Raw genomic sequence first — 15,600 nt, 5'->3', positions numbered from 1 at the left:
GGCACTGGTAACAAAGAACCAACTGGTAACAAAGAACTCGACTGCGGAGTAGACAAGTATTTCGCGCCTGTTGGAAAACAAATCCCAGAATTGTACAGACTAAACTTGCAGTTATGCACTTGAAGGGAAGTCAAAGAGGGCTGCGAGATTAGGGTTAGGGCTTCATCCTGATGTCAGACTTAGGGTGGTACAATCTGATACTAACTACAGGTAAACTCTTCGTTTTCACATGTTCCCTGAAAACTCGATTCCAGAATTTACTTTTATTGATGCTTTCATCTCTTCCTGTATCCAAGTGTATTTGACTTTACCTGCTCACCCTTGGTTTAAATATCCTCCAGAAGTGTTCCTCTACTCCCCATCAGTTATCCTTCACTCTGTACAATTTTTGCCTGAGACTATTCTCCTCTTTGAACAAACCTCATATAAATTCCAAGTAGCTTTGGGAACCAGCCTTTGGTAAAAGAACAAACATTAAACCTCTATTATCAGTCAGGAAAGACTAAGTTATACTGCACAAAAAACAACATCAAATTTTCAGTTATATGTACATACATATACACAAAAATGAGACTGCAAGCATATCCACTGAAAATATTTAAGTATTTTATTCCTTTTCAATTCCAAATAGTACTCAGTGTAACAGGTCGATTTAGGATTTTTTAAAACTCTGTCATAATTGTACACATGGAATTACATTCCAAAGAGGATTTCAGGAGTCTGGGAGCATAGCCTTTCCATTAAAGCCATTAATTCAACATTAGAGCTCTCAAATCAGAGTACTATTTTAAGAAAATAAATGTACTGAATAAGAGAGATAACTAAAAGGAACTAGAGAAACCACAGGTATATCTTTGAGGGGAGGGGGGTAGTAATTTGACTCTAGCAACACTGTCTGACTCTTGATTCTTAAACATGTATCATCTGCTTTTAGGTAGAAATTCTTCATCTGAAATTATAGTGTCTTCAAAGCCAAAGAAAATCTATTTTTCAAAGGGGAAGAAAACTGGTGGCAAGACCACTTGAAAAAATATTCATATACTCCTTTTCTTGTTCTGTCAGGGTTTTGAATCAGCTAATTTTTTTTTCTTTTATACAAAGGTTCGGTTAAAATGTCCATCTGGTATAAAATAGTGTAGCTACTCTGCCTTGTTGAATGGCTCAGAGCAAAATAAATATAGTGAACTAGTTTTAAAAAATAGTTTTGCATAGGATGGTTCATAAAACTGATTAAGCCCTGCTGATAAAATTAGTGTAGAAACATCTAATATATTTGTCACAATATATAATAAACCTCTTTAAAAGAGGTGGAGAAAATGAGTTTCAAAATAGCTCCATCAAAGACATCAATAACTTATTTTTTTAAGAATCGGACTGTCAGAATCAAATTGATACAAGTGTTGTACAAGTATAAATTACAAAGTAATTTATAAATTATACAGTTAAAGATAACCATGCTTTCTATTTTGCTTATATCTACCTCTTTAAAAGGTAACTGTAAGAATATCACAAGATAATTGAAAACAGGTTTTCAAATACCCCAATGTTTTGTAAGGAAAGCAAAACAAAACAAAACAAAACAAAAAAAACCCACATCATACGCTTTAAACTAATGTGCCACAAATGAACATGGCTTGAGTGCTTGCCTATGTCAAGGCATGGTAACCTATTTCTTAGCAGGGTGTCTCATTTAATCTGGCTGCAATCCTATGAGAAATGAAGTTCAGGTACTTTGAATAAATTGCCCAAGAGCAGAAGCAAAACTCAAACCCTCATGTATATTCTTTTCACTATACTCTGCTGTCTCTGGTAAGAGTTGGAGTGGGAGTGCAGGAACAAGGGAGGTGGTCATGAAGGAGCCATGATCAGGTCCCATTCTACAGTCAGCCCTGTTTTCAACAGCACAAGCCTTACGTTTCTTTCAGGGTTCTTTCTTTGTGGCTTTTCATACCTCTGCAAAGATAACTACTCATGTGTATTTGCACTCATGCTTCTTTGCACTCTTCCAGGATTGTGGTGCTGCTGGGGTAGTGACAGAGTGCTGGGGGTCAGCTCTAGGGTAGCCTCTGCTTTGGGAAAAGTTGTGGCAGGTTTTCAGTGTGTCGACTGATACAGATAGGTCAATATAGTACCAGGCAGTGGGTCCTGGAGAGACCACCTCAGTTCCTCAGGCACGAGTCAGATATGAACGGGCCTGTGTTAGTTCGTCGTGCAAAGTTCTTTTCTAAACACAGGTCTATCTACTTGTTCCTCCTGTTAAAATTCAATGAAAAATAATTTCTGAATAACTTCTCATGACCTTTATAACTGGTATCTGTGCACTTTGGAAACTGCTTTGATGGTTAGCACATTTGAAATGGACTTGATCTACAAAATACACACTTGGAGCATGTCAAAAACCAATACTTAAGATACAGAATGTTTCCTTTTTTGCCTTCCTGTGGTCATTGCAAAATGACACATTTTCATCTTTGTGTAATTCTTAATTAAGCACTAAGATGTTTTTGTTTTTTATGTAATCAAACACTAATTACTTAAAAAATTATAGGTGCAACTGGAGGACATTTGGAAAATTTGGAATTCCAGTCAGTGTAGTTTGGAGGGAAAATTTTATGAAACATAGATAGTGGAATTAAATATGAGCTAGTTTTCTAAACTCTGAATGTGGAAGTAAATCTGAATCCTCAGGAATGTGGAGAAGACCTCAAGCTGCCACAGAGCCAGCTGCCCCAAGTGTATCCATGACTGTCCTTAGTGTAAAGGCTACTGATGTAAAGTGCTTCTTTAACTGGTTTTCCTGGTCAACTTTCAGTTCTTCCTGTAGATGAGAAGAGGTATCCCCAATTGGAAAGCCCCACAGTAATGAATTCTTGGGAAGATCAACCTCAGTATTTGAACAGTACTAGAAGGCATCATTAAGAAGGCACAGAGCGATAATTAATGTTACAAACTATGACCCTTAGTCATCCAAAAAAAGTTAAATAAGCATGTTTAGTTCACTCTATACATTAAGAAAAAGAAAAGTGCTATCATTCAGAGAGATTATTGTTAAAAAAATATTCACTGTTAAAAATAAGGTCGAGCCCTTCCTCCCCATCTCCTTCTTTCCTCTATGTGACAAAGATTAATTGCATTTCTACTTGTGCTAGACCTGCACTGAATGCTGTGGATACAAGGATGAATAAAACATGTGCTTTGTCCTCAAAGAGTTTCCTATGTAATGGTTCACACAGACATATAAGCAAATAATTCAAATACAATGTAGTATTTTATCGGTTATGTTCTAAACACTATTGGGTAGCACAGAAGATAAAATAATGAAATATTCCTGAGGAGGTATGGGGAAGACCTATCAGGACCAGCTTCAGATTCACAGTAAGTTTTCCAGTTTAATACTTCATTGTCCAGTGGTGTCAGATAAATGAGGTGCAACTATATTTGAAAAGATTACTAGTTTGGGGTCGGTCATGGTTATTCCTTTAGGATTTCAGCCTATTTTAAATGAAAAGTGGTCTTCGCTGCAGGGAAAAAATTAGAAGTTATTTCAGGCCAAAGATGAACCAATTTATAAATTTTGTATGAAGCAATTTGAACTCCTCAGAAGAAATTATTTTCTATAAGTTTAAGATATTGTTGGATACTCTTTATGTAACCATAGAACCACTTTAATATAAAATCACATATTTGAGTACTGAGGATAACACAAAGTGCCTTCTATATAACTTGATGTAACTTAAAATTTTTAATAATTTTTATACAAATTTTTTTTCGTATTTGGAGGTACTTATAATAGGATAATTTTATGAAAAGCCTCCTTAAAGTGAAATCACTTTAAATTGGGACCAAATATTCAGAGTAAATTGTGAGAAATTAAAACTAAAAATTTTTCAAAACGTTGATTTTTACTCTGAGAAAATCTGTAACATTAGAAAATCTTTTCTAGTTAACAGAATAGTAAAAATTGAATGTTTATTTTATTGGCATAATTGTTTGTATGCACGATAGTAAATTACTAGACTTTTAAACTGCATATTTGACTTTTACATTACAGTAACACATCATTTTTTTACAAAAAGATAAAGGCTTCATCAGGTTTTTTTTTTTAATTTTTTAACATTTATTTATTATTGAAAGACAGAGCATGAGCAGAGGAGGAGCAGAGAGAGAGAGAGAGAGAGAGAGAGAGAGAGAGAGAACCCAGAATCCAAAGCAGGCTCCAGGCTCTGAGCTGTCAGCACAGAGCCCGACGAGGGGCTCGAACTCACAAACCACGAGATCATGACCTGAGCTGAAGTCGGATGCTCAACTGACTAAGCCACCCAGGCACCCGCTTCATCAGATTTTTTTAAGGCCTTCTTCTTTGATAATCAAGTCCTTCTGAAGAAATTACTCTGTCATCATCCTTGTTGATTTTGTCATTCATTGGTGGCCTGGATTGTGATCCCAGCAGTACTTCATCACTGCTTTAACTCATTACAGGAAATTTTTTGAATGACTTCCATTTCACTTTATAACTGAATTGAATTTGCCTTGTATTTATTGAGAAACCAAAGTCTTTGATAGGATGAGCGTGTGTGTGTGTGTGTGTGTGTGTGTGTGTGTGTGTGTATACACACACACACACACACACACACACACAGAGACACTGGTATTAAATGGAGAAATAACATCTGCATTAGGACTAATTTTGTAAGTAGTTGTTTCTGCACTATTTTCATTTTGTAATGGCTTTAGTTTTCCTATGGATTGTTACTGTAGGAACTTGTACGGATTACTGTTTCTTACATTTAGTAGAACATTTCATTTAATCTCCTTTAGTTATGTATATCATTATGTGTGGAGTTCACCTTATAGACATTAGAATTAATGTAGAAGCCAGCTACGAAATGACAAAAAAAGATGACGGTGGTGGTAGTGACGGTATCTGCCATTTGTGAAACTCCTACTCTGCCAGTGGCTCTACTCAGCAGTTTCCATAGTAATCCTTCCCACAACCTAGCAAGGTCAGTGTTAATCACCCTGATTTCATTGATAAGGAAACTGAGGAAATTCAGATAGGTGATGAGTGTCTTAGGAGCTAAAGGCAAACCATTCTATTCCTCAAGTTGTGTTCTTGGCACTACACTGTGTCTTTCTCTGCTATAAAGAAGCACTCACTTCAGAGTTTCCTCTTAAAAATTATGTTTTGTGGTACATATAAAATACATAAAAATTTGATTAGCTGACACTTGTAGAAATAGGTTGCTAGGTTTATATACACTGGCTATTAGGAATCTTATAAAAACTATGTTTCTTCCTCTTGTTTGTTACTGCAAAATATTCCACAAATATATGCTCTTGCTGTAGTGGAGATTCAAGAACCAAATCTGGAATGGAACATGTCGAATTAATGAAACTGGAATTTCAAAAACATCACAAAACATTGTAATGTTTTTAAAAAATGCCTTAACCTCATAAAGTACATCCAATTCTAACAACTTATTACTTTCAAAGAGGATGGTACACTATTTCCCAATGTCTATCTAATGGAAACCTGTGATTGCCATTGGAATTGCATTTATTTAACAAAGTCTACTTCTCTCCAACCCATTACTTTAACATACCAGGATTCATTCAGCTTTGATATACACATGCGTTGAATGGAGGAAATCCAGGTATTTTACAGCCTTTCATAACTAGGGAATCAGGAATTTCAGAATCTAGTCTCAATTCAGCCTTCAGTAAATTTTTAGTTATTTGAAAGTATTATTTCAGGGCGCCTGGGTGGCGCAGTCGGTTAAGTGTCCGACTTCAGCCAGGTCACGATCTCGCGGTCCGTGAGTTCGAGCCCCGCGTCAGGCTCTGGGCTGATGGCTCGGAGCCTGGAGCCTGTTTCCGATTCTGTGTCTCCCTCTCTCTCTGACCCTCCCCCGTTCATGCTCTGTCTCTCTCTGTCCCAAAAATAAATAAACGTTGAAAAAAAAATTAAAAAAAAAAAAAGAAAGTATTATTTCTTATTCAAAGAGCAGCTCTGATCATGGCCTTTGGTCACAGAAACTGTTTGTATTGTGTAAAAAATCTCTTCACGAGAATCAAGCTGGTGCAGCCACTCTGGAAAACAGTATGGAGGTTCCTCAAAGAACTAAAAATAGAACTACTCCACGACCCAGCAATTTCACTACTAGGCATTTATCCAAGGGATACAGGGGTGCTGTTTCAAAGGGACACATGCACCCCAATGTTTATAGCAGCACTATCAACAATAGCCAAAGTATGGAAAGAGCCCAATCCGTCGATTTATCCATCGACGGATGAATGGATAAAGAAGATGTGGTATATATATACAATGGAGTATTGCTCGGTAATCAAAAAGAATGAAATCTTGCCATTTGCAACTACGTGGATGGAACTGGAGGGTATTATACTAAATGAAATTAGTCAGAGAAAGACAAAAGTCATAGGACTTCACTCATATGAGGACTGTCAGAGACAAAATAGATGAACACAAGGGAAGGGAAGCAAAAATAATGAAAAAACAGGGAGGGGACCAAATATAAGAGACTCTTAAATATGGAGAACAAACAGAGGGTTACTGGAGGGGTTGTGGGAGGGGAGATGGGCTAAATGGGTAAGGGGCACTAAGGAATCAACTCCTGAAATCATTGCTGCACTACATGCTAACTAATTTGGATGTAAATTAAAAAAAATTAAAAATAAAATTAAAAATCTCTTTAACACCAAACAGTATATGAAGAAGGAGTCTAAAATTAGCCCATCAGGCACACACAACTTTGTGGTCCCAGGAATAATGGCCTTTCTGGAAAAATGCCTCTTAAGATGAGGTAAAACTTCAGAAGTTAATGCTTTTATTGCCTTGGGTTTTTGGGTTTTTTTTTTCTTTGTTGCTCTCTAGCATGTATAATTAAATAATGTAACATTTCTTATGTATAAGGTTTTCAATGAACTGTCTTTTAGGCTTAGATTTTTTGGCTTCTTATATTCTCTAAGAAAAATAATGGGATTACGCTCTTTAAAGCTGCCATTTTCTTGCAAGTTATTATTTCACATACGTATTATCATATGTTTGGTATATCATGTCCCTGGGACTTGCTCTATTATTATTTCTCAGCACATCTCCAAACCACCAAACCTGCTCAGGCACTAAGCATACTTTTGGATATGCTCTTGGGAATATGAAAATTGCCATATTGAAGCTAGCCATCCAGCCGTCATGTCTGGTTTTCTGCTTTGAATATATTTCTGTCTTGCATTAGAGGCAGGCATTAAGGTCCCATGAGTTGCATACTTGGGCAGAAACATACAGAAATGAGACATTTCATTTTGATCACATTCAGTGATCTTTTTATGCCCTGAAGCATGGAAACTGATCTTTTGTAATTCTAGCCTAGTAAGTGTAATTGCAGCTATTTCATATTTATATAGGTCCCTAATCCCTAAACCAAGCTTCTACGCAGGGAATTCTAAGTTAATTTTATATAATCTTTTTAAAAAATCCTCTTGCTTTTTTGCAATAAACCTCCTGTCAGAACACAGGTGTCACAAAAACCACCACTAAATCTAAGCCAAAATGAGAAAGGAAAAGATTCAACACATCATCACTGGACACACAGATGAGTGCAAGTTTACAACCACTACTGGCTCTCTGATCTAAAAATGTGGTAGGATTGACAAAAGAACCATCAAAAGATTTTTAAAGGTGACTGTTGAGATGGGAAAGGGCCCCATCAAGTATGCCTGGGTCTTGGATAAATTGAAAGGTGAATGTGTACATGGTATAACCACTGATACATCCATGTGGAAATCTGAGAACAGTAAGCACTATTTTTCCGTCACTGATGCCTCAGGACACAGGGACTTCATCAAAAACATGATTACAGGGGCACCTGATGGGCTCAGTCAGTAGAGCATGCAACTCTTGATCCTGGAAGTGTTAAGTTCAAGCCCCATGTTGGGTGCAGAGATTACTTCAAATAAAATATTTAACACACACACACACACACACACGATTATAGGCATAACTGAGGCTGAACCTTCTGTCCTGTTACTGCTGGTACTGGTGAATTTGAAGCAGGTATCTCTAAGAATGGGCAGACCCAGGAACAGGCCCTTCTGGTTTACATACTAGGTATGAAACAACTAATTGTTAGCGTTAACAAAACGGATTCCACTGAGCCACCCCACAGCCAGAAGAGACACAAGGAAATCATTAAGGAAGTCAACACCTACACTAAGAAAATTGGCTACAACCCCGCCATTTGTGCCAATTCCTGGTTGGAATGGTGATAACATGTCAGAGCTGAGTACTAATATGCCTTGGTTCAAGAGATGGAAGGTCACATGTAAAGATGGCAATGCCAGTGGAACCATGCCACTTGAAGCTCTGGATGGCATCCTGCCACTGACGCATCTAATGCCCTTCCAGAACATCTACAATATTGGTGGTACTCGCACTGTCCTTGTGGAGACTGATGTTCTCACACCTGACGTGGTGGTCACCTTTGCTCCAGTCAATGTTACAACTGAAACAAAGTGTGTTGAAATGCACCATGAAGTTTTAAGTGAAGCTCTTCTGCGGACAATGTGGACTTCAGTGTGAAGCGTGTGTCCCAAAACGTTCGTCGTGGCAATGTGGCTGGTGACAGCAAAGATAACCACGGATGGAAGCAGCTGGCTTCACAGCTCAGGTGATCATCCTGAGCCATCCAGTCCAAATCAGTGCTGGCTATGCACTGTGCGGGATTGTCACACAGCTCACAACGCTCACAAGTTTGCTCAGCTGAAGAAGATAGATCACCATTCTGGGCAGAAGCTGGAAGATGGCCTCAAATTCTTGAAATCTGGGGATGCTGCCATCATTGATATCATTCCTGGCAAGCCCATAGTTGTGAGCTTCTCTAAGTATCTTCCTCTGGGTTGTTTTGCTATTAATGACACGTGACAGGTACTTGCTGTGCTTGTCTATCAAAGCAGTGGATACGAAGGCTGGTGGAGCTAGCCAGGTCTTCAAGTCTGCTCAGAGAGCTCAGAAAACTAAATGATTTATTTCTAATATCTGGCAACCCAGTCTTAATCAGTGGTAGAAGAATGTTCTCAGAATTGTTTGTCTCATTTGGTCATTTCAGTTTAATAGCAGAAGACCGGTTAATGATAATAATGCATCATAAAACCTTCAGAAGTAAAGAAGAATGTTTTGTGGACCATCTGTGGGGGGAGGTCAGTTTTAAGTTATTAGGTTTTTAAAAATCAGTACTTAAGGGAAACAACTTGACTGAAAATCTGTCACACACTTGAGACTCCTTAAAACAAAGTTTAGCCCTCTCAAATCTCCCATAATTTATATCTGTTGCCTCTTTAGATACAAATAGCCTGATGTGGAAATGGAAAACGTAAGCTCTTTCCATTGTTAATCACTGCTTTAGAGCTGCGAAAATTCCTCACAAGCTATTATTAGTTCAGGAACACTTTTCTGATCTGTTCCATGTTTTGTTTCCCCAACTTTTTACTAATAGGTTGTTTTATTTTGTTTTAGTAGCCCTAATGACCCTGCTTCTTTAATTTTTTTCTATGAACCTATCTACACTCTTTGTACAACTTTGTCTTTCTCATCTCAGTTCTGTATTATTTTTCTATCAGATTTCCTTTTTTTTTTTGTCTTTGTCTTAAGTTTGTCCCTGTTTTGAATCACTATCTAAATGTTTCCTGGGCTGCTCTAGTGATGCACTGTTCAACATGAATTCAGTAGGCACCTATCCCTGCTACTTAGCAGCTTAAAGTCAAAACATAAAACACTGAAATGGATTAACAAGAAAATGTAATGGTAATTTAGATAATTCAAGAAACACTGAGTAAATTTAAAACAAAGGGAATCTAGAAAGTGAATACCCTGGTATTATATATATAGACTCTGTATATGAAGTTTCTAGGAAATAGAACAGAAACAAATTCATGATAGTTCAAAACTTTTTAAGTGAATTTTACTGTATTTTCATAGGAGTGATGTGAAAGGAAGGATGGAGAGAGGTGTTCTTTGAAATGATAAGAAAATAGGGAACTGCTGAGAATGGCACTTTAATATTTAAGGACTTGCGTTGGAGATGGAGGAAATCATTAGCTTCACCAGTGGTGGAGGGAGAACTATCAGATTCATTTGAATATAAAGAGAATGAATGTGCCGAGTTCTAGAAACAGGAGGGAAAGGAGATGAAGAAAGACAATCGCAGAATACCAGTGGAAAATAGCAGGAGGAAGATGAATAGGCAAATGAAAACTATAGTCAAGAATAGTATTCTTGTAAAAAAGGGAGAAGTGAAAACAGAAAAGAAATAAATGAGGCTATTGCTTACAGAATTTTAAGCTTTTTAAAAGATGGAGTAAGGATAAAATTAGTGTGAGTGACTAGCATTTTATACACTTAACTAAATCTACAACCAGTTGTGAACATATTTTTAATGGATGTTTTTTGATTTGTTAAAATATCAATACCCCACATACAGCATTAGGGATATTTTATATTTTTCACTCAATATCATTAATTGGTTCTTTGTATTTTCTTAACTAAGTATATTCTCACAACAGCGAATTTTCTACCCAGGTGACTGTCCTTGTTATCTAATTATTTATTTATGCACAAAATAAGAGCTGCTTTTCATTGAACAGGATATGAAGGAATAAGGTCAAAAGCAGAAGAGAAATGTTCTGGAAATATATCGGGGAGAGAAGATGGCAGCAGGAAGCACTCACAAGCCTGTAATTTTGAAACAGACATGGTAGTTTATATAGAGCTGGAGGTAAACTGAGAATAACTAGAGAAACAAAACTTCTAAATAATAACAGATGTGGTTTTGAAAGGCATGAGGAAAGTTTCTAAGGTGGTAATAATGTTCACTACTTTGATCTAATTGCTGATTACATGGGTTTCTTCCTATCTTAAAAGTCACTGAGCTGTATAATGTAGGAAGAAATCTTAATATTTACACATTTTGCTGTATGTAAAGTATATCAATTTTTTAAAGGCAGGAAATAAATTCACCTGAATTCTAATGGGGGTTTCAGACTAAGATATTGTTTAAATTTTTCTTTTGTTATTTCTACTGGATATACACTTGGTATTGTCTTTGATGCTACTTTTAAAATGCTCTTTAAGGTGATACCCTAGGAAGAAAAACTAGGCAGTGTATTTCATTTATAACTGTCATGAATGGAAATTTCCCAACGCTAACCTCCGTTTCAGATTCCTGCTGTTGCTTCTGCACTATTAGTTGGTGTCAGCAGGGGGTTAACAGCATTCAATTTAACCTTGCTATTTGTACTCTGTTTTGATTTTTTTTTCTTTTTTCCACATTTAACTTCCTTACATGGATTCTCCATTTTACAAATCGTGCATGCACCATGGGGTCTATACATTGAAAGACTGTAAGTGCAGATAAGCACACAATAAAAGCACATTTAAAGATAATGTGAAGCTACAAGACATTTCTTTTTTTCTAGGAGCACAGAGGCATTGCTGTGAAAATCACTGGAACAAGAGAAAAACTGAGTGAACCTACTCATACTATTATTTTTCTGAGATTATAGACCTGTTTGAAATAAGTAAGAATTGTATAGGTATGGATTAATTATAGGTTATATGTCCAGATAAAGGAGTATCTCAGTGACCGTTCTCCTTGTAACTAGCCATGGACATCACATCAGATGCAATCCACTGCTCACTGAACCCTGGTGAACCAATTACTCTTACGAGTGGTCTTTGTCTTGCTCTGAGTAGATACTAAGTGTAAGACTAGATTAATGAAAATGGAAAAGAAGGAAAGCCAGCTCAAATTCTGGCTACTCTGTAAAAACAGTAATAATGGAATATCCTTCTGTGGAGTTGAAACAAGGACAGCTCGGTTTCCCTTTTCCTCTGCTTCCAATTCCTTTCATTTCCAACCACCACTTTGCACAGCTCTAGCACACTCTTCTCTTGGTCTGAACCCCAGGATTCTGCTAGTTTCATCTTCATGTGTAGGGCACCCTCCTGGGTGCTGGAGACACCAAAGTGAAAACAACAACAAAAGTACCTCTGGTGGCTTGGAGTTGAGGGAACCCAAATCTAACACTGTATGTAGCAAGGAGGAAACATGCACTTCTGTTCTCCCAAGCATGGATTCTGCAAGCATTTCTCCAGAGATGCTGTGCTTGAGCGATTAGGAAGTATAATAACTCAGGTACTGTGTTATAATAATGGTCTACTATTATAATGGGGTGATATACTTCCTGATTTCCACCTACTGTCCTGACATATTCATTTTTTTATAAAAGCATCCTCTTTAACTCCCCAAAAGTCTCCATGGTAACTTATGTGGTCACTCTAAGTCATAATAAAAATGGACTTCTCAAGAGAGGCAGGGATTGTTTAACAAAAGCCCCAAATATAAACATACGACACTTTTTTTTTTTTTTTTGAGAGAGAGAGAGAGAGAGAGAAAGAAAATGAGAATGAGTGGGAGAGAGGAACAGAGGAAGAGAGAAAAAGAGAATCTCAAGCAGACTCCATGCCTAGCACAAAGTCCATTGCAGGGCTTGATCTCAGGGCTTGATCTCAATATCCTGCAATCATGACCTGAGCTGACATCAAGAGTTAGAGGCTCAACTGACTGAGCCACCCAGGCATCCCATGACATTAAGTATTTCAAAGTTAATGTAGTAGCAGTGATGTTTAAAAATATTATAAAGACAGAGGTGTCTGGATGGCTCAGTCGGTTGAGCATCCAACTCTTGATGTCAGCTCAGGTTGTGTGCATCGGGCTCTATGCTGACAGTGTGGAGCCTGCTTGGGATTCTCTCTCTCCCTTTCTCTCTCTGCCCCTCCCCTTCTCACACACACACTCTCTCAAAACAAACAAACATTTAAAAATACATATTATAGGGGCACCTGGGTGGCTCAGTCAGTTAAGCATCCAACTCTTGATTTCAGCTCAGGTCATGATCTCATGGTTTGTATTTGAACCCTAGGTCAGGCTCTGCACTGACAGCAGGGAGCCTGCTTGAGATTCTCTCTCCCCCTCTCTCTACTCCTCCCCTGATCAAGCTCATACATGCTCGCTCTCTCTCTCAAAATAAAGAAACTTAAATATAAATACATACATATATACACACACACACACACATATAATAAATATAGACACTCATTATGTGTTCTTCAAAATAAAACACTCTTTGGAAAGAGTACTATCATTACTGAGATATAATTCCTACATGATATCTATAGCAATGTCCATACAATTAATGTGGAATAACCACCTAATATTTTAAAACATTAAGGTCAAAGATAATGGCATAAAATATTTACAAAGGAATACCTGAACATTTCAATCAGGGATTCTTCAGCTTTAATAATAAAATTAAATGTTTTCATTTTATTTCCAGTTCTTCATGATTAAAGTTAACCAACCATAAGCCTTCATTCTGGATACTGTTTTTAACCCATAACAAATGTAGAAAGCAAACAGTGTTTAAAAACAGAGATATCAATTTTAGGTTTTGACAGATGTTTTACATTTATCTTTTTATTTACCTTTGAAGACCTATTAGTTCATATAAATTATTCTATGCATTTAAATGCATAGGTATGAAGTTGGAATTAGTAAAACATGCTCTGGTAAGAAAACAGTTTATTTTCTGATTTAATACTAATCATCCATTGCTAATGTACTATAAAATCCTACTTAAGAGAGATACTGACTCTAATTATTAAAGTTAATGGCCTCCAGTTGCCTCATCTTGCCTTTAGTGTAGGATATTAAGCATGCAGAACCCATAATTTAATTATCACCTGTTAATATTGGCTCTAAGTTCATTTCTCTCCTTTCAGGATGAAACTTCAGTGATGAGCCAATTAAAAACTATTATCTTCCTACTCAAAACACCAGCCTGCTAAGTATATCCACAGTATACAGATCACAGATCTGTTGGGATTCTCAAGATGGAACCTGCTGCCTCTTGCCTTTAGGGATTGCTAAATTAAATTATTATTTCTGTCCATTTTTCATTCTAATTTTTAAAGTCTCTAGATTACATTGGGGTGCCTGGGTGGCTCAGTCGGTTAAGTGTCCGACTTCAGCTCAGATCATGATCCCATGGTTTGTGAATTCGAGCCCTGTGTCCGGCTCTATGCTGAAAGCTCAGAGCCTGGAGCCTGCTTCGGATTCTGTGTCTCCTTCTCTCTCTGCCCCTACTCTACTTGTGCTCGCTCTCTCTCACTCTCAAAAATAAATAAATGTAAAAAAATTTTTTTAACTCTCTAGATTATATAAAGATTATATCTTTCTTCTATATATATACACTTTAAAAACCATTCAAGAAGTGGAGAGTTATGTTATTCTACAAAAATAAAAGGCAAACATTAAAAGAAATACATACTCATTCCTATTTGGACATCATAAGAGTAACAAAACATCAGAGAATGTGGTACAGTAAGAGGGTTAGCTTTTTATAAAATCCCACTGATATGCACTGGAGAAATGCGCAGTGCATTTACAGGAATTTATTAGAAACTTTGTCCCCTGTGCCCTCCTGATATATGTACTATTCTACTGAAATCTAATTTTATCAGTTCACCCATGGGAATGAAACTCCAGGAAATTCATTTGTGCTAACCAAATTCACAAGAGATTGATTTATAACTAGTGAATCACATTTTAATTTGCCATGGGAATGCTACCTGATCCAAGAACCAGAAATATTCACCTGATGTTTCTTAGTTGCTAGCACTACAATGAATATAAAGGTGAAAAACCATCCCCGTCCTCAATGAGTTCATAATTTGGTGAGGGGGCTTGGACAATATACAAATACAAGCCAGGCTACAATTAACGTGTGAATGGTATATAGTGGTTAAATGTATAGATGAGGTTCAATTCTTTCCACTAGGTAGAATCCTATAGCTAGGAAACCAAATTATACTTCAGGTGGGTTTTTAGTAGATACATTTTAAGGTAGGTTTCTCTCAAGTCATTCCTGGTTAATAAATTATCTTTCCTGGAGCACCTGGGTGGCTCAGTTGGTTAAGCGGCTGGCTCTTGGTTTTGGCTCAGGTCATGATCTCATGGTTCTTGAGTTTGAGCCCCACATCGAGCTCTTCGTTGTCAGCAAGGAACATGCGTGGGATTTCTCTATCCATCTCTCTCTGCCCCTCCCTGACCTGCACTCTCCCTCTCTCAAAATAAGTAAAAAAACTTAAAAAAGTAAATTATCTTTCCCTTTTCTCTGCCTATTTCTGTATAAAGAACCAGAACCAGCTATCTGTAATTAGGACATCTTTGCTCTTGGATACATTCTAGACACTCTACAAAAATTTTTAAACTATAACATGTTCAGATCCATGACGATTCTTCTTACTGCAGTTACTATTATATCCACCTCTTCTGTACTCTAGAGTCACAGCTGGTTTGTAAGTTGATTCTAAAGTTAGTACATAAGGCAAAAATTATCTATAGTCAAAATGCCCATAAAAATTCCATAAATAGCCTATAAATTAGAGTATATATAAATTCTGCAAAACAATATTAACATAAATGTACAATGTTTAGTAAAATGTGACATAAAATACATAATCCAAAT

The 15,600-nt window shown here is 36.9% G+C and overlaps 1 protein-coding gene and 1 pseudogene across 6 annotated transcripts in view; one reads left to right on the top strand and one right to left on the bottom strand.

Moving 5' to 3' along the window:
• Positions 1–15,600, bottom strand: part of UBE2E2 (ubiquitin conjugating enzyme E2 E2) — a 372,155-nt gene that overhangs the window by 228,241 nt on the left and 128,314 nt on the right. The gene's annotated exons all lie outside the window — the stretch shown is intronic.
• On the top strand, positions 7,568–9,038 carry LOC123575689 (annotated as a pseudogene).

The sequence above is a fragment of the Leopardus geoffroyi genome, chromosome C2 (assembly GCF_018350155.1).
Source record: "Leopardus geoffroyi isolate Oge1 chromosome C2, O.geoffroyi_Oge1_pat1.0, whole genome shotgun sequence".
NCBI classification, from domain to species: Eukaryota; Metazoa; Chordata; class Mammalia; order Carnivora; family Felidae; genus Leopardus; species Leopardus geoffroyi.
This window is presented reverse-complemented; position numbering and strand designations above follow the sequence as displayed.